The sequence below is a fragment of the Kryptolebias marmoratus genome, linkage group LG16, assembly GCF_001649575.2.
Source record: "Kryptolebias marmoratus isolate JLee-2015 linkage group LG16, ASM164957v2, whole genome shotgun sequence".
NCBI classification, from domain to species: domain Eukaryota; kingdom Metazoa; phylum Chordata; class Actinopteri; order Cyprinodontiformes; family Rivulidae; genus Kryptolebias; species Kryptolebias marmoratus.
Window position 1 is genome coordinate 17706962 of NC_051445.1, and position 25512 is coordinate 17732473.

General features: G+C 37.4%; 1 protein-coding gene across 27 annotated transcripts in view; it reads left to right on the top strand.

The window, feature by feature from the left end:
• The window catches only part of LOC108232288 (piggyBac transposable element-derived protein 4), a 128820-nt gene that overhangs the window by 72059 nt on the left and 31249 nt on the right, over positions 1 to 25512 (top strand). For 16 of the 27 annotated variants that reach the window (XR_005234168.1, XR_001808455.3, XR_005234169.1 and 13 more), the window contains 2 exons: positions 18035 to 18215; positions 24590 to 24623. The exons of 1 other annotated variant lie outside the window; for it this stretch is intronic. The gene's annotated coding sequence lies outside the window, so the exon portion shown is untranslated. The remainder of the gene's footprint in view (positions 1 to 18034; positions 18216 to 24589; positions 24624 to 25512) is intronic. 10 more of the 27 variants (XR_005234171.1, XM_037980127.1, XM_037980121.1 and 7 more) reach the window with 3 other exon arrangements.

The window sequence follows — 25512 nt, forward strand, 5'->3', positions numbered from 1 at the left end:
AAAATACACAACTTCAACATTACTCACTTTGCCCTATTTTTTATTTATATCACTATTTTTTAATAGTATCACCTCATGTGTAAACAGCTGTATTCACCACAGCTGTTTTCTTTGGAATAAATAAACACTGTTTAAATTGCATTTATAAACGTTGTTTGGTCGTTTATTATCACTAGCTGGTGTTTATAAAACCTGCTTGAAACATTGTAGCTCTTGTTTGAAGCAGTATTTACAAATACTATTTAGAGATCACACATGACAGTGGGCATTGTGAACAGTATTCACAAACAGCTATGTTTATAAATTTGACTGGTGTTATTAGGTCATCTGTTTGTAGCATTAACAAGATAAACTCTGTACACTGTGTTGATAAACTGATCCTCCTTCTCACTTCTGTCTTTGAAATACTTTATTGTGAGCTGGAACTGATAATAGTAACTCTAAAAACATCTCCATGGACCTCATGTTCTCAAATTCAGTTTGATTGCGTTGCCAAATAAACGAGAATTACAGACATAACCCGCAATCATTACCTCAGCTGTCAATCACAAATGTATCAAGCTAAGTGTTTCTTAATTTTATATATATTTTTACCTTCAAAACATTTGATAGTTCTTCTAAAATTTGGTTTGTACAATACCAAAGAACTGTTTTGCATTTTTTTTATAAATAATCCAGAAGTGCAGTATATGTCCTGTTTGTCCGCTGGGATTGCAAAGATTTTTATTAGAAACTGGTGTGTGCAAGTAGAAACACTTCCATGTAGATGTATAAGCTGAACGTGAGATGAAATTACTTTTTAAGATGGATGCTTTTCGCAGTATGGCTGACACATTATATCAAAGAATACGAATGGTCTTGCAAATGTAATATCAGCCCCTCGCCTTGCTTCAGTATTCACCTCAGGTCGTGGCTGTACCCATCTTGCAATAAATTATGTGGACTTTCGCTCAGTGATTTGTTAAATTTTTAAACACAAAAAACTTCATTTATTATTCACTTTTTCTTGACATTTGCATGATCGATAGTAGATTGAGAGAATAAGTTAAAAATATAAACTCACGGAGAAAGCATTACTCTTTCATGAGTTGTGAGTTAAAAAAGGAGGCTTTTTTGTGTGACCTAGACAGCAACACATTAGTGAGACAAAGTGTTGTGTATTCCAGCTTACCCTTCATCATCACTGCAGGCAGAACACACTCTGCTTGTCTGGCTATGTTGACTGCTTACCCTGCCTGTTTTTTCTTCTTCTTTTTGTATGTTTGTGTATGTGTGTTTCAGTATTCATTTATATTTTTTCATGTAGCTTCAGGCCTGTCTTCCTGTTTGTCTCTCTAAGTGTGGCTGACCGTGCAGCTTTCATTTCATCAGCAAGTCTATCAGTTTGCATTTGTATGTGTGTGTCCATGGGTGAAATGACCACTGGGTTTCCTGCTGTGGTGACCACATGCTCGACTCCATATCAACCCCCCCTTTCCCCTCAGTAGTCCCACTTTACTCCCCTTGGCTGCTCTACCTTGACTAGCCGTGTTGTTCAGTCTGAACTGTCTTCTCATTTTTTGGTGAACGGTCACGTTATTTATGGCTCCTCCATCCCTGGCATTTGAGGTTTTTATGAAGGGTCCCGACATGTGAGAGTGGAAACCTATGAAAAAACAAAACAAAAACAAAAAAAACCCACTTCTGTACAAATTCAGGCAAGCACAGTTTTCTGATTTCAGTCAAACATCAAATTTTTATTTGATACAATCTATTATCTTGAGACAAATTGAGTTTGCGTTTTTTGCCCTCTTTGTTGGCAGCTATTGATTGAGGGTCCACAACATGACCCAATGTATAATTCAAATAATTAAATTTAAACTGAATGCTAACTGCAAGGGACTCACAATGTCACAGCGCTACACACTGAAAAGAACATTGCAGTACCAACAATCCTTAAAAAGTTCTGGACTTAATCGGTTTTATGGCTAAACATATTTTGATATATTTTGCTAGTGCTAGAAGGAAAATTCTTCACCTTATTTATCATCATGAGGTAAAACTGCATCCCTCATGTTTTTTCTCCATCTGAGCTAGGCTTTTTTCTCTCTCCCTGTTCTTGCCCACATTCTCATGTCAGAGCTAATGAAGATCTAATTTGTCTTGACCACAACTTGTAAGTGCAAATGCCTGACCTGTTGGCCACAATGTTCATTAGAGTTAAGAGAAAGAACATGTGTCTGCGAATGCCCTTTCTTGTCTAAAGGCATAATATATTTGGTGTCTGCAAACATGTGCATTTTGTTTATAAATGTTAATGGGACAGATTTACTGTCTTTGCCTGTGGCAAAGTCAGTTTTGGCATAAATTTGGGTCTGTTGGAGTTTATTATCCACGCACATTGCTAAACTGACTCCTGAAAGGTATGTACACACTGATCTTTGTTCCTGGAACTGTTACATGTCTGTTTATTAGAGCTTTCTTTATTGAGATTGAAATTTGTGGAGACTCTTTAAATCATTCACAGACTTGTTTTTTTTTTTTTAGTTTTACACAATTAACAGTATTCTTTTTAGCTTTACGACACATTTAACTACCAATTAGACCATTATTTACAACCTAAATCATGGTTTAACTGGAACTTATAACTAAGGAGAGTAATACAATACTGCTAACACTTAGAGGTGTGGAAGCTTACCGATTCTAAGATGCTTGTTAATTTGGACAATAAAAATTGTGCATTGATGCAGTGACAGGACATCGTCAAGAATTGGCATCCAACACAAAATTTAATTATACTGTTAATCAGTATTTTTTGTCAGAAAGTGGAAAATGCAAGTTTTGCAAATATCACATTAAGCTATGTTCTCCTCCCACTAAGTTGGTTTAAGGGGCTCCAGGACTTAATGGAAAAAAATACTGTTCAGGGGTACTCCTCAAACATGCAAGAACAGTACCTGGGAGTAATTAAATTTTGTACGAGAATGTTGCAAAATCCATTCCTTCGCATTCAGTTGTCTGAGAGGGACTGGCGACCTGCCCAGGATGTCCCCTGCCTCCAATTGACTGCTGGACATCAGCACCATGTACCCCCCAACTGTACCCTATAAGTCATTAAAAGAAAATGGATGGATGCATTTAGTTGTTTCATCCAAAAATAAAAAAGTACTTCTTGAGGTTAAATGAAACCAAATGTCCAATGATACCATGCAGCCTGTTCACATATGTACTTGCAAAAAGACGTCAGAATTAAACCAACATTTTTTCTCAACTGTCTTGTCAGGGTCACTTAATATAAAAATGGACAAAGCGGTAGGCTTCTCTCTGTGCCCTCTTTCCGGGGGCAAAAGGCAGAAGTCTGTAATCAGTCTTCTAATGTAAGTAGACATGTCTGCACACATCAGATCACATCACTTTGACACTGATCTGATGTTTTTATTCCCAAACACAGCAGAACATGCTTTGTCTTCTTCCAGAACATGTGTTTTCAACATTAACAAGGATTTTAGAGTCCTGACTTTTGATTTTCTTTACAATAAATTTGCAACAGTACAAAGGTTTATCAATACATCCACAGTGTTAAATATGGTTAACTTCTTTACTGCTTAACAAAGCGTAGCCACATTGTCATTATGGTGGAGTGTACAAGATTTAGAGCTTTAGGCCAAAGCTTTAACTTCTAATCATAATGTATGGGGATAAGAGTTTCCAAAGTACTGTGTTCATCAGATCACAATGTTCAAAACCCTCTGGTTTTATTTCTCTAGCTGCACCTACTATTGCTTTATCCTTTATTGTGTCAGAATTTAATGTTTTGCAGCAGTGAGTGACAAATCTTAAGGTGCTAAGCAAAACAATGACACTTCTTCTCAACATCAAAATATACTCCCAACACTGAGCAATATAAAAGTACACTTGTTTTAAGCAAGAAATCAGGTTTATATCTACCATGCATACTTTTTGCATGTCATGTCTTTTCAATATGGTACTAATTATCTGGGTGTGGACTTAACAGGAGATGAGATTTTGAGGCCAGACACAGGATATGAATTGATAGATTCCGGTCGAGGCAGATCTGCACGATTAGAAGGTGAGCCACAGTGACATGACATACAAAAACAGACAAGTTGGCACGGGGAGTGTTTTTGTTTTACCGTCTTCCTTCCTCCGTTCTAATGGTTCTCAACGGATGCCAGGAAAAAGACGGCTCGACTTGCAGCGCCTGTGACAAAATATGAAGTCAACAAGGTGATGAACTCCCTCAGCCTATTACATTGGGTCGTCTTGTTTCTATTTGCTAATCAAAGGATTCTCTGTGAAGAGGCCCTAAATTCCTGAAAGCAACATATGATCTCAAGTCTAATCAGAACAAATGAAGTAAGTTCTTTCTGTATACATTCAGTTCTTCTGTTCCTGTCATAAACATTCACTTGTGCCCTCTTTAAACTTTCTTCCAGGCCCTTTTTAAAGGGCAGACACTCATAAAACTCCCCAGCTGTTTGTTCACTCCTTCTCAGTAAACCTAGCCAGCTGCCTGCCTTCTTCCTTTGACCTTATTTTGATGAACATCATTGTGTGTGTGTGTGTAATGACTTGCATATGTCTATGTGAACATATATATATATATATATATATATATATATGTCAGTAGGCTATTATTGTGACCTATGGCCTTTTGATACTGACAGGCTAAATCTACCCACTATTCTCCTCTCTTTCTCTCGTCTCCTTTTCTTCCCCTCCTTTCCCGACTGATAGCCTGTCATTGGGACGAGCGGTTACACATGATGTGTACACGAAGACAGTTTGGTGCATGCGTGCCACTGAGACAAGCGAGGGAGGGAGAGCATGTTCAAGTGTATACTTAGGGAAGGAGGTCACAAAGGCTGACACTGTCCAGACTTTTCGAAAATAACAACATATATAGCTGTATAGTGTCTCTCTGCATGTGAGGGAATCATTGGAACAAAATATCTGGTAATTATTTAGTCAGGCTTTGACTTTTAACCTCTCCTTTGACCTCCTGCATCCTGTCCACTTGGGGAAATAGGCATGTATTCATACATACGAACATCCGCACACACTCACACCCCTACAAACACACACACCCACCCACACACACATTTAGCTTCAAGGGGTTTCATTCTCTGTATGTTGTGTGTAAATTCACAGCTTTGGACATTTTCTTCAGCCTTAGTAGTTTACAGGAGCGCAAACATGAGCAGACTTTCCAAGAATGTTTTTAAAGAGTGATCAAAGTGTTTCAGCAATACACCTAGCGCACACATTTGGTAGAAGAAGCAAACATTGAGATTTATTGCAGTCCTGACTTCAATACGCCTTCCTTGCATAACTGACCTATTTGTACGATTGACTGGTAAAACAGCAAGAGAAAAAAAATACGTGGCTGCAAAGAACGCAGAGTTAACTGCAGTTGTTGATCAAAAGTCTTTTTTTACCAACATCTGATAATTTCTATTAATTACTTCACTGAGTCCCTGGCCATTTTTGGCTAAACAAGAAAGAAAAAATAAATGACAGAATATTTTGCTTTGGTTACCAAAGTACCTATGAAATTGCGGAAAAGGAGAGTCATCATAAGCTAGCCTCGCCTTTCCTGATGGATATTGGTAAACTCCTGTTTCGTGTTCGTACTTCAGCTACTTGTTCATATATTTTCCTTCAGCATGTGTGTGTTTGTAAGACTTTGTGTGCAAAGCAGTTTCATATGAGATTTGACCACTTTATCATGCTATTCAATCAAATCTACCAAGTACATTTGTGGTATGTAAAATATACTTGTGCCTAATAGACAATGGCAGATGTCTTATTTTTACACGCATGTCCATACTTCCATCCTCTCCACTGTTATTACAAAGCTCTTGACTCTATCATAGATGCTCACAAAGATGTACCATGTGGTCAAATTTGTAGAAATTTAGTTTTAGATTTCTCAGAGATTCATGGTTATGATTGGAATTGTTTGAATGTTTTGAATTGGGGTTCTGTGGAATTGTTATTAGCAGTCAGTATGTTACCTGCAGTAGACAGCAGTTAGAATGTCAACCACTCTAATCTCAAACATTTCACAGGAATTCATGAAAACATTGTTTTGTAAACATTTTTGCCACCATCACTTTTCCTCTGGATGATTATTTCCATAGAAATCTGTGGTTATTTACACTGAAATCTGTCTTGGTCTGCAGTCTGTTACTAATCACTTCCTACTTGAAACACATGTTGGAAAACAATACATTTTATGCATAATCAGATCATAAAATAACTGATGCAAAAGTAATAACAAAAAGCTGTCAAGCAAACACCATTTCTTCACACTATTACTTTTGCAATAAACAGTTACTGTGTCTCTTCAGTGTAAATAAGCTATGAAACCATCTAATTCAAAAATGACTGTGGGGTAAAGGTTTATAAAATAGCATATGAATGCACTACAATGAAATGAATGAGTTGTTTTCCAAATGGCAGAAATCTAGCACGAGTCCTCTTTAAAAACGTATCCTGGTTTCTTCAAACTTTTTAATTCAAACTTCTACCTTCTCCAAATAATGTTCTGACTGCTAAATAAAACTCCACACAATCCTACTTCAAAAAACTTTTTTTTCCAGCTGCTCCTTACTCAGTTGCCAGGTTGTAACCTTTTGGGTTTCACCTCCATGACTTTATCAGTTCAATTATCCTGGCCATGATAACAGCAAATAACAAAACTGATCTAAATGAAAAACAAAGTCAAAACTATTTTGTTCTTTTTTTTGTTCTACAAGTTTTTCCAAGACCTCAGAGATTAAATTCAAATCAATAAAAAAGTGCAGGGTACAACAAAAAACAATAAAAAACACAGCAGTGAAGTGGAACTCAATAAAAAGCAGTTGAAAGTGCAGGCTGAGTTACGGTCAGCTTTGAGTTTAGCCGGAGGAGGAAACTTTGCTTTTAACTGCTTGGGCAGGGTGAATAGGTTGACTAGGTGCTTATGTCCAGTATTTGTTTTGGCAGGGTGTGCACAAATGTGTTAGTGCGAGGGCAAAACGCATTTTTGTGTGGATGGTAACAGATGTCTGTGTATATAAGCCAAACAGCCCCTATCCTTAATTTCAGGGTGAACTTGAACTTCCTCAACTTTATTTATTTTTTTTAAACACAAACTCAAACGGTGACTTTTAAAAATGAGTTAGACTTTTGCCTGGTTCCCTTTCCCTGACATGTTTGTTTTTATAACATGGATTCATAATAACAGAAACCTGTTTAAGAAATGCAACTTGTCCACACATAACTAAAACAAAGTAGTATGTTAAGATTCATTTTAACACAACCAGCAAATGCATATGGCAGTCGCCAAAGTAAACTATGTATAGAAAAGACTCTGGAGGAGTATATTTCACAAAGCAGTTCTGCAATGTGGCTATAAAGACAAGCTCCTCTTTGAAATTCTTTTGGTTATTCATAAATGCACCAAACTAGTTTAACATATGAAGCATTGTGGAACCAAAGGAGCTAAAATGTGTGTTGGACATCTCCCATTTTGAATTCTGCACCCAGCTGACAACACAAATCATCTGCCATTACATTTCTACCTCAACCCACGATGCCAGCTCAAACTTTCACATGCCACAGTTTCAGCTCTGTGACTACCTCCCCTGTCAAATCAGAGGCGTGACAACTGACTGCAGATTTACTTTAACCTTCCTTGCTGCCCTGGTCCTTACATAAAACATGCCAATAAGGGAAGAAGGTGCCTCGGGCCCGACCTGAAAGTGTTTGGTGATATGGATTTAGGATTTTAGCAGTACCAGGTGGAAGAAAAAGGGAAGGAGAAGCTGGGATTTCATCTTTTTGTGATGTGGATTTGAAGCAAACTTTAAAAAAATTGTTTTGTGGCGAGTAGTCCTCAGTCCCATGTCAGGAAAAAGGTTAAAGTTGTCTTCAGGAGTTCAAGAGTATGCAATGTTTATTTAGGATTTTGTCAGGAAAAATTGGCATTTACCTAAGTGTAAAATAAAAAAAATCAACATAAAAACACTGATGTGTATAAACCTGACCACAAAGTGCAATAATTGCTTTCTGAAGCCCAGAAGACCAAAATAAGTTGAGTACCTTCCCATGTTGGCTGGTTGCACGCTAACATTGTAGTTTTTTTCCCAGATGTTAGACAGATTGCTAAAATATTAAACAGCTTTTTGAGTAACTATGTTATGCCTAAACATTTATTTGGAAGATAACTATAAAATTATGTGATGCCATCTTTCAGAACATCAAAACTGCATAAGTTTCCATTGGTCAAAAAAATGATATTCATAGTGATGCCAGATGTAGTTTTATCCCTTTTTGGCTGTAAACCATTTGATCTGTTTGGAGACACTGTTGTGATGTTCACTGGTTAAATGATTTCTGTTTTTGATTTCAATAGTTTTTTTTTGTTTTTATGTCTGTAAGCTGCTTCACCTGTGCTCTCCTGGTGATCAGCTTCTCCTGAAGGTGCCAAGGTCTAAACGAAGGCTCAGACGGGACAGGTTTTTGTTTTGCTGCTCCTAGATTATGGAATGATCTTCCATCTCATGTTAGACAAGCCCCTTCCCTGCCCACTTTGAAAACTCTTCTAAGACCTCATTTTTATTCCTTGGCTTTTGGCACAGCCTGAGAGTTGTTCTTGTTTTTACTCCTATTTTGTTGTCTTTTCTGATTTTATTATTGTTTTAATGTTTTTGTTTTCTTTTAATGCTTTAAATGTTCCTTGATCTTACATGTACAACACTTTGTTTCAGCTGTGGTTGATTTTAAAGTGTTTTAGAAATAAAGTAGTAGTAGTCAGAGCTGCCAGAGATGTTTGACTTTACCCAAGATAGCTATAGTCTTATATGAGCTACATACTGAATTATTTTAATATTTTTTTACATTTGCTTTTCTGTTTCCTTTACCGATTGTTCTTTTGCAGTTCGGTTTTGTGGAAATGTTATGAACAAATGATACCATACCTGATGTAGATAGCTCTTTAAGCAAACTCAGTTTTGTGAAACAGTTTTAAATCTGACTTGAGTGATGAGCTAACAGCTAGTCCAAGTTGGCCCAAAACCAAAATGAATTACCGCCATATTAAAACAACTCTAATTTCAACAGTTAGATAACAGTTCAAGCCAACAGTTTTACATTGCTGTCAATTTTGTATTTTTATTTATTTGTTTATTCATTTTACATAGCATTGTATTGTTATTCACAAGCGCAAGTGGAGGCACCAGCTAAGTAAGACACTTGCTGTGCAGCCTCAAGAACTTCAGCATAAATAACCTACTATATCTGCCAGAAAAATGGTCTGATGTAAAACTGTCAGTGAAGGTTTATGACATAGTGTTTGCATGAACAACTATGACATTTTTGAGATTAGTTGTGTTTTCAGATGGCAGCAATCCACTTTGGTTTTGACCCTGGTTAGACTAGGTATTAGCCTTATCAATCTGGTCAAAATGAAACTCTATTTTTCCAAACTGAGTTTTCTACAACAGGTAAGATATAAAATCGTCATAACCTTTCCATAGATGCCTCTTTAAAAGCGCTGCACTATTGTTTTAAGTAAGACAGAAAGGTACTTTTCTCATGTCCTTTTTCTTATTAAATATGTCTATTATTTGCCTTTGCCCAAAATGCCCAAAGCTGCAACTGTGTACGTGTTCAGTGTCACTTAACACCAAACCTGACTCTGGTGGCTGTTCACCTTTAGAAGAGTGAACTCTGACCTCTGAAGAAATGACCCTAGATCTTAACAGGTCCTAATTATGCAGAGAGGCTTGCTGGTGACAGGAGACAGATGGAAAGTCCCATTCATGTAAACGCAGACACACATGTGTTGGTTCGCAGACATGGAGCACAGCTAATAGAGTTGAAAGGTTGTGCTGCAGACCCGAGGAGTGACAGGAGTACCACAGGGGCATTTACACACTCTAAGCTCAGCTTACACAGGAAACTGCTGAGACACCCAGGTCAAATCTGTTTCCATGTCTGTGGTTTTGACAGACATACAGCAGCAGGCACAGACAAAGTTGCACACAAAAGAAGCACTATACGTGATCAGTTTGCTTCCTTTTGCGAACATTTGGCCCCAAAAAGTAGAGCAAAGAGTATATTGGCTGTTTAAAAAATGCAGCACCTTGATCTGGCCTCCCTGAACTACAGGTCAGATTAACATAGTTTTATTGCTGCTATGTAAGCACATGTGTGCAAGCATACACAAAATTAATCAAGAACATTATCATTGCATATGCATACACCTTAACTTCAGCAGACAATTTCTCTGAAGGTTAAACACAAATTAATTTATTTTATCCTCCAAAGGTTCCTTTCTCTAAAAGGTAATGAGCTTCACTGTATAGCCCCTACCAAATGTCCCCAGTATTCAGATGTTTTTTTAATTAGTAAAGAAAACATGCTGAATTGCAATGCATAGCAGTATTATTGAGCCTGCAAAGAGGGCCACATTTAAATGTCCTTATGAGGAACAAACATCCAATCATGCAAACATACAAAGACGTGGGGTCAGACAAATATCCAAATTTAAAGTTGCCCACATGAGCACATGCAGAGACTCTAATCCTTTGCCTTTTTGCTTAGCAAGCAATCCTTCTGTTACTGTGCTACTGCTTTTACATGCAGATTATACATTTAAGTTCAATGCAGTGATGGAGAAAAGAAGATCTAGTATTCATATTTTCAAATCTATGTGCTCCTTCTCATGGTAATAGACAGCTTTTTGTTCAGTTTACTATGAGTCCACTGAACTATTTGAAGTATGAAATGAAACAGTTGTTAAAAGTAGGAAAATGGCACTTTAGGAAACTAAAAACTGACCCCAAGGAGGTGGACAAAAGAGAGAAAAGACTGAAATTATTTTTCTTTCTATAAAATTAAACGGAATACGAGAAGCCAAACTGTTTTTATCTGCCTAACCACAATGACCTCCAGGTGCAAAATGGGAAAAAAGTGCACTTCAAAACTCACAGCTAAATTATACATTAAACCAGATTTCTTCCTATGTTCACATGAAAAGAAAATGTATACATGGTTAGCAGAAATTTAATAAAAACTTTAAAATACCCATGCCACACCAGTAGGTGGCAAGAATGCTGTCAGTGATGACGTCAAAATACAGAGAAAAAACAAATAAGATTGTCTAAAAAGACACTCCTAACATCTATAGCTTGTTTTTTTTAACTTTCTTTAGCCCACAAATAAAATTTAATGGTAACATAGTAAAAGTAAAGTGAGACAAGTGTGGAAAAAAGTAAAATATGCTGCTACATGAATGTTAGTCAAACACTCCATATGTAAAGTGTATACAGATATACCAAATTTTCTATCTTCATTCTGCAAAGCACTTCTTCCTTAGTAAAATCACTGTTTACATGTTAAAGAAAGGGGGCATTGCAACAGACAATCTCAATTAATGAGACAAATAAACAAACAAAACAATTCAGACTAGTGTAGATGAGGCTTTATACGTTTTTTTTAAGTGTTTTGTACTATTCACAATATAGTAGATGTAATGTGATTAAACAATACATCAATTGAGCCATTTTCACTTTTGTGTTGCAATAATTCTAATATTTACATATGTAAAGTTGCCTATACAGTATTTACAGTATATACATGATACATGATAAAATATGACAGTAAACCTGGTGTCCTGCATCAGTGTGAAAACTAATTGTGTATTTGGTTTCTTTTTTTCTGTATAATGCTTGACTAAATTAGTCTTTTTAAAAAAAAAAACATTACATTGACATAATAAGATGAACAGGTAGTGAAAAGCAGTGTATGTATTCAAGCCCTACTGCTTAAGAATATATAATTCTCCATTGATATGCTAAAAAGACATTTGGGATTGGTGGTTTTAAAGGCAGATATCCACCAGGGAGTTGTGGGCAAGCCGAGGGTAGCTGCATAATCAGCCCTACCATCAGCCAACTGATATTCTGCATAATAGAGATGGGATTTTTGGGTCAGTGTGTGTCTGTGTGTGGTGTGAGTGTGTGTGTGTGGCGGGAATGGGGCAGAAGCAGCATTTGGGGGTTTGTTCTTTTATCTGCATGGATGTGTACAAGTCTGCTTGCATCCTGTCTGGGAGTGTGTGCATGTGTGCCATCCATGTCTGGGCGTTCTGTGTGTGTGTGTGCATGTGTGTGTGTGTGTCAGGGGCACTGACCTCTTTCCACACATGGGGAAAGTCCCTGTCTCATTAGGAAAGAGAGACTGAGAGTGAGACAGGAAGGCAGACAGACAGGAACGCAGCAAAAACACAAAAAAAAAAAAGAAAAAAATTGAGAGGATGAGGAGAAAGAAAGACAGGGAGCAGCTGAGGAAAGCAGCCCAAATGTATTAGAGGGTCATAGGTCATTCATTCATTATCACAAAAAGCAGGAAAGGGCCATGGCAAAGAAGGTCACAATGTTGTTTGATTCATATGGAGACACGCACACATCTTTTCGTTCCATTTTTTGGGGATGGTGGTGGGGGGTACCATCACTGACATGATGCATTTCCCAGCCTCCCACACCAACACTTTACCATCCCAACTAAATGTCTTACTCTAACCCTTGGCCTGACCCTACTCTAACCTTAACCTAAAAGCCAATTCTTAACCCTCAAACAGTCATTTAAACTTGTGGGTTCAGCAGTTTGGTGCACACTAAACCTTTGAACTACACAAGTGTGAAGCATGACTGCAAGAGGTCTTTGAGAGTCCAAAAACTCATAACCAAACCAAAAATGTTGTAAAACAAAGTACCATCAGGAACTGGAGTAGAACCATATTATTTGCAAGCTCAGATTAGGACCCAAGCAGAAATCCAAACCTGGACCTGACTCCAGTCATAAAAAGACAGTCAGAGAGCCAAATGGCACTTGTTTCATGCTGCTCACTATTAACTAATCAATCTGCAGTAGTAAAAATTAAACTCTCTGTCACATTAAATGTATCTACTTTTTTTCTTAACATAATTAATCTGCTCCACACTTTTTTAAAAGCTATATTGCTTTCACAGTAACAAAACATACAGTTATTTGGATTTTCCTAGCATTATGAAAGAAATTTAGTTAGTTTGACCTGTTCAGCTAGAATAATGATGGCTTATTGATTGCTTTTGATAACTGTGATAATTTGGCATCATCTGGGCTTTTAATAAGAGGTCGGACCTCTGCCCTCTGACCCTTCACTACCTGAGCTAGAGCACATGCTCACACATATTAGATGCCACCATGTGGTTTCTACATCTGCCACTTATTGTTGCAATAATAGAAACACATCCAATCCGTGGTTATTTGCTGAGTTCTTATTCTGTCCTGTATTACACAAACGATTAAACAATGACCTACTGTAATTGAACAGAATGAGAACCAACCAGCATCTTATATAATTTATAACATGGTTTCAGGTCCTTGGATTTTGGAAGACCAATAAAGATCATAAGCTCAAGCGTTTCAACATCAAAATGTCCAAAAATATTGCACCCATGCAAATATAATGTCAAATATCTATGCCTTCAGAGGTCTTTTTTATGGGGGAGGGGAATACTGTATCATTTGAACTATTAAGCCATCATTCCATAAAAAGCCTTCTAAATTCCAAGTAGCTTCTATAAATGTTGAAACTGGCATATTTTTATTCTCTGAAGAAACTAGAACTTAAGACTTTGGAGATATTCTTTTTTAGCTTTTTCTGTAAATGATAGATTTTGCCCTTATGCTTATCAACATAAAAAAAATCTTTGAAATTTTTTTTTTTTTTTTTATCTTTTATGCTTGAAAAAAAAAGTGCACATTTGCAGCATCAGATATGAATCGGTTAACTGTAACTTCAGGTTGCTTAATCAAGTTGGTCAATCCTGCTGTGACCTAAAACTTTGGTTTAGCTCCCTTCCAAAAATAAGTAATATCTGATCAACACAGAGTCACACGCTCGCTCTCTCGCAAACTGCAAATATATACACACCCCCTTATCAGACTTCTCTGTGCTGTATGTCCCACGATCCAGACTTGCTGCACGATTCAGTCTTTTGACTGAAGAGCGAGTGGGAGATTGAGGTTTAGAAGATAGGAGAAGAGTAGGTGTGGGGAAGTGTAGAATGGTGGTTGATTCTATGTGTATGAAGAGTCAAAATAAATCTGACTGACAGGTTCCTTGTGTATAGAAATGCAGTGACGGAAGTGTCGAAACTTGTGTGAGTTGTGCTGTACGTTGGTGAAGAAAGTGTGGGTGTATAATTTTAATCAGAGCCCTTAACTGGCTTCTGCCTAGTGATATAAATAGGAAGCAAGACTGTCTTTTTCTGGTAAAATCTGGTAGACATGTTTTTCTTTGTTGAAAAAAAAATGAAGACAAAATGACAGGGGGCATCTACAACCCCTTACAAAATGCAGCTCTGCCTATTGCACAGATTTAAGCCATTAAAGGACACCAAAATCCCATTTTTAAGAAAAGAAAGAAGGGATTGGGAGAAAGAGAAGAGGTCGAGGGATGATGAATCTCATGATAATCTGCAAGAGGAAAAAAGAAAAAAAAAATGGCAAGAAGAACAAAGCAACCACAACAGAAGACCAAAACCTCCATGAAGCCCACCACCTCATGATCACAGAGTGGTGTGGTTTATCTTAAAGGAGGCTCCTGTACTTATTACAGCCTTAAGCTCCCCTTGTATTCATGTTACAGCATATGGGCTCACACAGACCCAAAAGATCAGGCTATTAACCCATTCATGTGGTTGATCTGACCAGATTTCATTAAAAAAAAAGCATCCATCCTTGGTGCCTCAGTGGCAAACAGTTGTCACAAAAGTCTTCATGCTGCCCTTAAAAAGTGATCTTCATAGATGCATTTCCCCTCAAACAATACTAGGTTAAAAAAGAGAGAAAACTAAATGGACAGAGAAAGAAGAAAAAGCAGGGGGAAAAAGCTTGAGAGAAGCAGCACACTAGACCAAGGAGCAGACAGCAAAGACAGAGATGGAGTGAGAGCTGGAGACAAAGAAAGAGAGGAAGAGAAATAAAGAAACCACAACAGAAGCCCAAAGCCCACTAAGTCCCCTTCTCCTCATGTTGGTGGGGTGTGGTGTTGGGAATCTGGCACAGCTTCCTACAGCGCAGCCCCCTTTCTAAACTCCTCATATATACATCCAGTCAGGCAAAAAGTTACAGCTAACCACATCACAATGGAGAGCATGTGAGTGTGTCTGTTTGTGCAAGCATGTTTGTGTGGGTGTGTAACCGCTTGGCTCAGCTGCTCCCAGGCTCACAGAAAAGATTTGCTGCCCGAGTGTGTCAGAACTCTCTATTGATCTCATCTGTCTTTTTATTGCCTAATCCCTGTCTCTTCTCTAGTTCTGCTCCTCTTCCTCATGTACTTCTCTCTTTATCCTTCATCCTCTCACTTCAACCCAAAAATCTCACTCCATATTTTACTCAAACTTTGACTATTGCCTTAGATGCTCTGGCATATTGATTTTTCAATTCATGTGAATAAAGTTTTTTCCCTTTCCTGCCTTCCCACTTTCTGTATCTGCATTCTCTCTGGGTTTCCTGCAAATTTAACCTATTAAAGTACTGTTAAAGTATAGATGGGTTTAAGGTAGCAGCCAACCCACCATATGGATCATTCATGTACCGTCCCTGTGGGTTTGGTGTACGATGATGATAGTTTGCTTATGAATGTTTCATTCTGGTTTACATAACAGTGGCTCAACTCTTTGGTAGCACATACAGAATGTGTGATTACACAATGATGTTTGTTCCACTGACCCTCCTCGTATTCTAGACTGTCTATCAGTCATTTTTATATTGCTCTTTTAAATTTACTTTCTATTTGGCCTTAGTCTCCCTTCATTAAAAAAAACACCATCTAATTGGCACATGAACTTAATTAAATTAAATATTTAGAGAGAACTTAGAGAGAAATCTACAGATGCTGGTATTTCTTCAACCTACAGAGGGATGCAAAGTTTGAGGGGAAAACGGGGGGGTATTCTGCACCTGGTAAATGAATCTCAACCATGGCAAACACAAAAATGGCTATGACACCATCATTCTAACAGACACTGTGCTAACCCTTACAGAATAACCACAAGAGCTTCAGATATTAAAATCACGTTTTGCACGTTTCCCGCATAATTTTGGATCATTTTCAACATGTTCATGTGACCACATGTAAAAAATATGTTCAATTCATGTATTTGGTAGCTGAGGGTCATCCGCAACACATGCTAAGTGCTAACAGAGTGAGTAACATCTTTGTTTAAAACTTTGGCATGCGAGGCAGCAGGTGGTATGCAGTTCTTCTAAGAATGCTATTTTTGCTTTTAATAGTGCCAGAATAAATTTATAAAAGAGGGGAGTGCAGCTGAAAGGTTGCATTATTGAAAATGTCTTAACAAGAATAAGTCAAAAGACCTGTGGGATAACCCACTATTACACAGGACTAACACATTTTTCATAAATAAAACATATTCTAATAAAAGACCTTGAAGGCATGTACAGAATTTACAAGAAAAAGGGATTTCAATCTCTAAAACTACCAACAAAAACATATTTTTTCAAACTAAATATTGCCCATACAGGATGCCTGAAGTTTTCTGTTGGGTCTTTTTAATTTGATTTAGTGCTTAACAAGTTGGAAGTGCAACTAGACTGTAAAAACAAAAGCAGGAGACAAAAAGAGTTTTCAACATGCTTCTTTGTTTCTTTCAAAGAGAATGTTTGTTTCTATAAGGCTGGAGTAACTTTTTTGTATTTTTGTCACATGTGCATGGAAAAAACATCAAAACTATTTATATTTCCCAGTCTAAAATATTATGCCACATAACAAAAAAAATGGAAGCAAAACATTTATAAATCAAAAAAAATTACACATTTTTAGAATGTCTATTTTTAGTTTAGCAGTAGATGTTAGCTGACTGTCTTCCCATGACTTTGTTACAGTTACTCTTCTGGTGATTTATAATTTTCCAGTGACATTCTCCTAAACAAGCTAATGTCATAAATGAAATTAACTGCTCACATTTGTTGACTTATAACCAGATTTGTGTACATAAAAGCACAGTCCAGCTTCCTTTCAGTTTGTGCAGCAGTCGGCATGTAATGGGTGTCAGATTTACTGAAGCGGCAGTCGTTGCCTGAAACTGCGTCTCATTCAGGGAGGGAAGGAGGATAAACTTTAATGCAATATCATAAACAAGTCATGTAAATGTGGACACATAAGCTTGGGGAAATATTTCAGCAGGAAGCTCTGTGTGGGATTCACACAAGCAATAAGAGAGCTTGTAAACATTGAGTATTTTCTTTGTCCTGATAATACAACTCAGACTTCTCACATGTATTCTTAAATGGTCATTGACACACACATTGTAATTACTCTTCAATTTATTGTATTATAGATGGGACTGTGTGCTGGCTTTAGCTAATTGCACTGAATGAGTTCTCCATCAGCTGTGGTCCAACATCAGCTCCAAAAGCTGCTATTACACTTTAGCTGTGGTGCTAAGTAAAGACATTATTATGTACGAGTAAGGTCCAATTTACCATTCAACCAAGTCCCTTTAACCTCCCATAAACATGAATGTACTTAATGTGTCTCCATTCTGGTTCAAATGTCTATTTCTGCTCCATTTGTGGTCCCAACCTCAGTTCATTCTCCTTCAAACCAATGCTGCATATGAGTCAGCCTCTTTCAGCCATTTTTAAATCCAGCAGTCAGGCACCCATAAATGTCTGCTTATGTCTCAAACTGTTGCCAGAAACCTCAGTGCAAGATCATTAAATGTTGCATTAACCTGAACTCTGAGTAGAGTTTTACTTATTGAAAGATACAAGGTAATGCTGGAACATTAGGAGCCATTTGATAGAAGTAAAAATAAAGCCTTTTCATATTTCCATTTACACAAACCTCAGCATTTTATTCAGTGACTGACTTAATCTGTTTGTCAGTGTTTGATAAGTGCAGATGAGCCAGGCCTTCTGGTGTGTTAAGTTGAAGTTTTTCCTGTTTCTCTTTTAAATTCTGCTCCAGGTCTTGGACATTTAGTGGACCGAAAAGCTGACAGACGATGCCCATGAATGATGGATGATGACTCTGTCTTTGTGATGCCAGCTGAATACATAATAAAGTGCAGATATATTAATTCCAGCCTTTCTTCTCATGTGAAAAAAGTCACATCTTCAGCTTTTTCTGTCCATTACTACAATAAAAGGTAACGGGGAAAAAAAAATTATTCTACCATTATAAACTTCTTTGGCAATCCGTTTTATTGCTCAATAAGAATCAGAATGCACAGGCTTCTGTAAAAATTACGTGTTTACATCCCTCATGTACATTTATGTGTATTTTGTTTGGGCACAGTTACAGCCATGCTGTACAGGTGTGATGCTAAGTGTATGTCTGTATGCATAGATCAATGTGCTGTTGAAATGTGGGCAATTATTATGCTGGGGTGTGTGTATGTCTGTCTCTACAGCAGTATGTAGGTCACCAGTATATTCCAGATGAAGTGTTGTCCTCTGGAGAACCCTGCAGAGCCTAAATTAGACACTATTATCTGTGTGTGTGTGTGTGCATGTGAGTGTGTGTGTGTGAGAGAGCGAAGGAAAGACAGATAGACACCATTATCAGACAAGAGCCTCACAGGCTTGTGTTTTAAATTGTGTGCATGCTTTTACATGCAACAGTAGTATTGCCACTGTCTATGTGTGGAGGTTGCATGCTTTTTTAAACCTAATGTATTTAAATATGGGAGAAAAAACGGCTCATCATCAGGCTGGCTTGTTGCTTGTTATCACTAACCTGGGAGCATAAACCTCAGCCCTTAATATTAACTACTTTTAGCTCCTAAATTATGCCCATACTGCTACATTACCAAGTCAAATTGCTAACCAACCTCAAACACTACTATATAAAACCACATACGTATTGGTTTAAAGTTTTCGATTGCCTTACACGCATTACTTATAACCAGTTAGACAAAATAACATTCATAAGAGGTGTGTTGTAGCTCTGAGAAATAGGAGGGCATATTTCATTATGTCTACAATTTGCTTATTGCACATTTTATTAAGTAGGTTTTATTTTTAGGGCACTTTCCTTCAACACAAATTCCAAAGTGCTTAACAAAAAAACAAACATAATATGACAAAAACATTAAATTTTCGATATGAAAACATCTTTAAAATGACAGAAAACTAAATTTGCATATCATCATGCAAAATAAAGACTCACCTGACACAAAACAAAACTTTAGCCATCAACAGTGTCAGTACAGTGTAAACATTAAAGGCCCAGAAATGCACATTGCCCACTGCCTTTTATGCCAGAGTTTTAGACTAAAATCATCTCATGTTGAGAAAATGTTGTAACTCTTTTGGTCCAACCCTGAAAATAATATGATGTGCAGTGTCTTGCAATATTGCATATCTTGCCTGATCTGTTAGTGTTCGGAGCATGTGTTGTGAATGACCCCCTATCTTCTACCATGCTAAATTTTTAACCACAAATCTCACACGAACTCAGAATGTAAGTTGATTATAGCTACTAATGCACTAAATTTTAGCTCAATATCTGTAAAATTGATTGAGTTACTGTCAGTTTGCAAAGTTTGCTTTGCTGCGGCAGCCATCTTGAAGTAGATTGACTCCAAAAGTTAGTCAGTTGTTGATATAAACACATGCAAATACACACATACTCGGGCATAACCATTGACCCTCTGTCTTTTAATGAAGAGACGATAAACCAAATGTCATGTGTCCTTGTAGTTGTTCAAGTTCAAGAGCCTTGCTGAGGCATTTTGTATGAGCTGACGATGACTAAAGGCATGCATTATCTCCAATTCAAGTTTTGACAGCATCCTAATTCAGAAATATTTTCAAGTGGATAAAAACAGTTAAGGACAATCTGTTTAGAATGAGTGTAAAGAGATACTGATTGTTCAAAAGCTATACCTAAGTTTCCCAAACTTAGCTTAAAAGCTGGGACAAAATAAACAGTTTGTAGCTTGATTTGAGGAGCCACACAATCAGAGGCAATATTTAACCATTCTGTCTTACCAGAATTTGACTGAAGGTAGTTTTTTTTTAAACCAAGTCTTGATGTCTGACAACTATCAAATAGACCTTATCCGCATAGAAGTAGTAAAAGATATTGCAGAATTTACTAATAAAGTTATCATGATGAGGAATATAAAGCAAAACATGAAGTCACCCCAAAACAGAACTCTGAGGTACCCCACATGACAGATCAGACAGACTCATCACAATCTTGAGACACTGAAACAGCTCTAGAGCATTGTCCAAAATCCTCACAACATCATGTAAGTTTTTATTCACTTGCTGTGATCAACCATGTCAATGGTTGAAGTAAAATCCAGCAACAGCAGGGACTCTCCACAGTCTGCAGACATCATAACATTACTGACACCCAAAATAAAACAGCTTTAAAGGGATGCCTGTTTTGAGAACTAAACTGAAAGTGATAAAAAGTGCTGTTATTCTTAAAAAATAAGATGTTATTGCTGTTAAAAAATAATGCAGTGCCTTTTTGGAGCAGTGATGCCAGGCAGAACTGTTACTTGTGTATTTTTGCATCAGCGGTGGTAAGAGACTAAAGGAGAAGATGATGATTGGGTGATTGTTTTTTAGTCATACAGAATTACACATTTCATGCAACCTGCTACACTAAAATGAGTCTTCCATTTAGCTGCTGATCTAGGGCAGTTTGTTGAAGCATTACATGGCCTCTAATCCTCCTTCATTTCAAGATGTCTCCATCTCCCGGCAGCGTACTGTCTGTAAGTCACAGGGACAATACGACACACGGTCAATCTGCCAAACCAATTTGGAATTTTCGCCAGAGCTCAGCCCGAGAGTTACATTCAACCTGGGAGAAATGAATAGGACTGAGAATGTCTACCTTTGAAAAGCTTCATGCTTTGACCAAATCATATGCTGTCACTGCGATGCTTTAGAAGGCCTGCACTTTTCATCAAAGCCCTTGATGGCTACCTTTCACAATACTGCTGAATACACCCTCCCTCCTTTCCTCCCAAATCTCTTTTTTCTTCCCTTCAGTGTCTACTTCCCCCCTCCCCAATCCTTCCATTCCCCTTGTCTTTAATCCCTCTATCCATTTGTCCCTCCCCTCCTCAATCAAACCCTCAAATCCCTCTAGTTTTTCTTTTTTTCCCTCTGTGTCTGAGTGACTTCAGTGCTGTCAAGGTAGATGAAACAAGAGGAATTCAGATTCATCACATTTAGAACTTGCCACGATAATCATTCACCACTATTCGTCCCTTGTGGCGGCAGGCCAATGTTACTAGCCTTTTTTTTTAGGTTTATTTGCATATTTGTTTCCCCTTTGTTTCTTTTGATGAATTATTTACCACGGAGAGAAACGACAGCAGAGATCAGTGATGATTGCTGTCACGGGTGGATCCGTGGCTTTCTGCTCTTTGTAATTGTTCTCATTTTTGCTGATTTTCAATCAAGTTTTTCACTTATGTTTCCTACGGTCTACAGATGAAAAATAAGAAGACCAATAAACTGAAAAAAAAATCCCCCTCGTATTTTAGCATATCTGGTGGAACCTTTCTACTGTCTCGTGGGAATGCAGCTTCCTTTGTTGTAACAATGATTACAGTGTTGGCAAAATCTGAAAAAAAAAGTAGAGAGATAAGAGTAATGATCAAATGGAGGGAAAAAAATACAAAAAACACAAATGTGCTTGGTTGGCCACCACACCTCCCACATACAGGACAAATCAGAAAAACACACACATCCTTAGCCATTAAAAACTAGTCTATAAGACAATAAACTATTGACATTAATATTTTAGCAGTGGATTTTTATGATCCTTTAAAATCACATTTAAGTTAAACTGAGCTTCTATACCGCACGTCACTGCAAAAAAACCCCAAACAAACAGTGTTTTTAGAGTTGCAATCACAGGACGTTGTGTCCTCATAAACACCTTGATTGCTAGCCTCAAAAACTGTTCCCAGTGTGTTTCAAAGATCCAACACACACTTTAACACCCACCACACACACTGCCATCCTGTCCCCGTATTGCCCTATCCAAGAATAACAATACATAATTCATGTTCCGAAGTCTCGTCTGCAGACAAAAGTTGGCGTTTGCATTTATTATTTATTGAAAACAGTTCGCATGATGAATCCTTCTGCAAACAGACTAAGCACTGCACTTATTTTTTTATTTTACTTGTTTTGGCTCAGATTTTATTGGGCTCATTAGCAGAAATGAGGATGTAAAAAGCAGAGAAACAAAGATATAGTAAGGTGAGAAGAACTAGCGGAGAAAATGGGGCCGAAGGATAAATAAATTATTTTTAGAAAATTTTATGTCTCAGTGGCAGACCAAAACCTGAATATTTTATTTTATCCTCTTAGACTCCGTAGTAAATGTTTACTTTTCTAAGACACTGAATGTTTGAATTGACTAAACTGTATTGTCAAATCTGGATGTTACAGATTTGTTTAAATCAGTAAAGCTAATTTCATTTTTTTGGATGCTTGTTGCTTTGCTGCTTGTGTAGCACACTCCATTAATATTCATACTAGAAAACACACATTCACACACACTTTCTGATGGCATGGTTATGCTTGTTGTGTGGACAGTTTGCCTTGAGGTTGGGAGCAATTTATTGCAGAATGAAGGGAGCATTGCCATTCTATGCTAATGCAGCAATCATTTATCCTAGAATCCTTACATTTTTTACTTCTTCTACTACTACACAGATTAACTGCCCATCACTCATTCATTGTATGAGGTTTTACCTTTGTGAAGCATTTATATTCAGTCATCCCTTAGAAGAGTGGAGGCACACACATACACAGAGATGTGTGTGCATTATTTTGGATAAATGAAAAATTCCAATCCTGGTATAGCTAAGGTTAAATAATTGATGCGTTATGTTAAAAAAGGAATGAAATAATTATAGGCTGACGAATGTCAGAGGAACATTGAATCCAGGGTTGGAACTTGGCAATCTGGGCTGAGTGGGGAAGGGGCTTTATGTATTTGGGATGGCTGCCCTGTGAAATAATAATGAATAGCAAAGACTCAGGAGATTAGGAGATTTTTGCTCAGCACTGTACCTGACACTTTGTGCGTGCCCACCCATGTTTTTTACAGCCTGCCTCCGGTAAATCTACCCTTGCTTGATAGTACAAGATTTTCTGCAAATGGTTTAGTTTGGTGAGTGCTGGGAAACATTCCAGCAGGACTGAAAAAAGACAAACAAATGGTTGCGGAACAAAACACAAGTCTTACAGACATTATGATAACAAGTGAAATGTTGATGCCTCAGATCAAACATTGGATTGCAGCAGCTACTTTCACATTTCCAAATAGTAAATATCAGGCTTGAAATACAATTTTATAGGTTTGTGGTATTATCTGATGAACAAGTCAGAAAAAAAATCATAAATGAAACTAGCATTCCTTAAAGTCATATGCTTGTCCCCTGAAGCCTTGCATGCCTGAAGTTTTAAACAAAAATCTTGCTCAATCATTTAGCACTCAGAATACATGTTGGGAATGACTCTTAGCTACTACCACACTCACTAAATTTAGCTTAACATCTGTAAAACTGACATAGTTACACCTATTTTTGTGTTTGTGATTAGATGTGGTGACTTTCTTAAATATTAATCTTTGCAATACACAGTTATGTCAACAAAAATAATGTAATATAATGCTCTCCCTTCGAGATAGGGTAAGACGTTTGGTTACCCGGAAGGGACTCGTAGAGCCGCTGCTTCTCCATATCGATAGTAGCCAGCTGAGGTGGTTCGGGCAGCCATGAAACCTGAAATTAACAGCAACATGAAGTTGTAAGAAAAAGCATTCATTTGAACTGCTAGGAAATTTTAGAGATTAGAGCTGTTTTATGACAGCATCATTCCACTTCAGATTTGCCCCTTTAGGACTAGCCATTAGCTCATTCAATCTGATCAGAAGTTAACTGTTTCTGAGGCTGTTCAACAACAGCCTCAGTTTTTGACAAAGTTTTAAACAATTAGTTTCTGAGGCTGTTCAACAACAGCCTCAGAAACTAATTGTTTAAAACTTTGTCAAAAAAACTTCACTTCAAATGATCTGAAGTATTTATTTATGTTTGTATTAATGGGGTATATATAACAAAATGTATACATTTTGACCAGCATGATGAGTGTAAAAAGGATGAGAAAACATGTAAAAGGATTAGTGTTTCCATTAAGTTTAGTAAAATTGATTTGGAATCAAAAAACCTTTAAATTGAGCGTATGACAACACTGAGAGTATGTCGTTGTTGTCTACAATAGACCTAGTTTCTGCAAAGACATAAAACACTAGTAACAAAGTTTAAATGATTCAGTGCCTCTGGATGGCCTCAAAATATTTTATGGAATTGTAGCATTGTAAGTGTGATTCCTCCATTTGCTTTTTTTAAGTAAACCTTTCTCTCCTCCTGCATTTGTGCCTTCTGATTGCTTCAACAGGGTTCAACTGAGGGGGCTTAATTTATTAATCACTGTTTTCTCTGTTACATGACTCTGTCACTGTGGTCCACATTGGAAGAAGACCACCTCACAGGGATTTTCCTCTTCACCAGGTAACCACAAAGGATAAAAGAAGCACATTAACCACATGTACAGCAGCACAGCCCTCCCACACACGCAAACTCTGTGCTGCATAATGCTGACCATCACTACAGCAGGAAACACACACACATTGGCATAGCATATTATTTTTATGAGGTGTTATACACCAATGACCACCAACACAGGGTCTCACTGTTCTCTAATCCACACTCGGCCTGAAAAGACTGTTCCATGCAATGGAGGGATTACATTGTTGGATTAATAGAAGTTTTAATTTGAGTCTTTGTTGGAGCCCTTGGTTATAACAATGGGTGGGGAAAGAACACCAAAGCTTTAGTATGAGCTGAAATGTGGAACAACTTTTGATTTTCTGCTTTACTTCAGTCCAGTGTTTGTCAAAAATGCTTATCATTCTCATTAAGAAGTAAGTATTTCATTGTAATATATAAAGTTAAAAAACAAACAAACAAAAACAACAACAACAACAAAACAATACCATAGCAATCAAGTCATCAAAAACACATATCCTATTTCAGAGTCCAGAGATATCAGCAACAGTAGCCTATCACTTAACTTTTTATTGCTATGTATCCCTTCTCCAAGTCTTAGGGACATAATTCAGTTTACACTTTGCAGACATTTGTTTCTTTACTGCTCCCTTAAAGTCCCATCATGGCATTTTAATGAAGTCTGGACTGTGACTATTCTATTGCAACAGTTTGATTCTTTTCTTTTTCAGCCATTGTGCTGTAGATTTCCTGCTGTGTTTGAAAATCATCGTCCAGTTGCATCATGATCCAGTTTGGTCCAAGCTTCAGTTGTCTGACAGATGGCCTGACATTCAACTTTAGAATACTTTGGTATACAGAGACGTTCATGGTCGACTCAATGACAGCCTGT